The following is a 414-nucleotide window of genomic DNA, read 5'->3' as shown; positions in this document are numbered from 1 at the left end:
TTTTAATCACATCTTTTTCAAAATAGTTTTCAATCATATCTTTTTTATTTCTAATTTCAAAATCTTTTTCAAAAATCACTGTATTTCTTTCCCAATCTTATTTTTCGAAAATCATTTACCATTTTTCAAAAATTCTTTTAATTAATTCACCTTAATTTTCGAAAATTTCTTCCCCTCTTCTCACATCCTTCTATTTATGGACTAACACTCCTCCACCATCAACAATTCGAACTCCATCTCTTTTGATAAGTTCGAATTCTTCTTCTTCTACCCCTTCCTTCTATTCTTCTTTTCCTCTGACACCTCAAGGAATCTCTATACTGTGACATAGAGGATTCCATATTTTTTTGTTTTCTTCTCTTTCATATGAGCAGGAGCAAAGACAAAAGCATTCTTGTTGAGGCTGACCCTGAA

The sequence above is a fragment of the Arachis duranensis genome, chromosome 5 (genome assembly GCF_000817695.3).
Source record: "Arachis duranensis cultivar V14167 chromosome 5, aradu.V14167.gnm2.J7QH, whole genome shotgun sequence".
Classification (NCBI taxonomy): Eukaryota; Viridiplantae; Streptophyta; class Magnoliopsida; order Fabales; family Fabaceae; genus Arachis; species Arachis duranensis.
Note: the sequence above shows the minus strand (reverse complement) of the source record.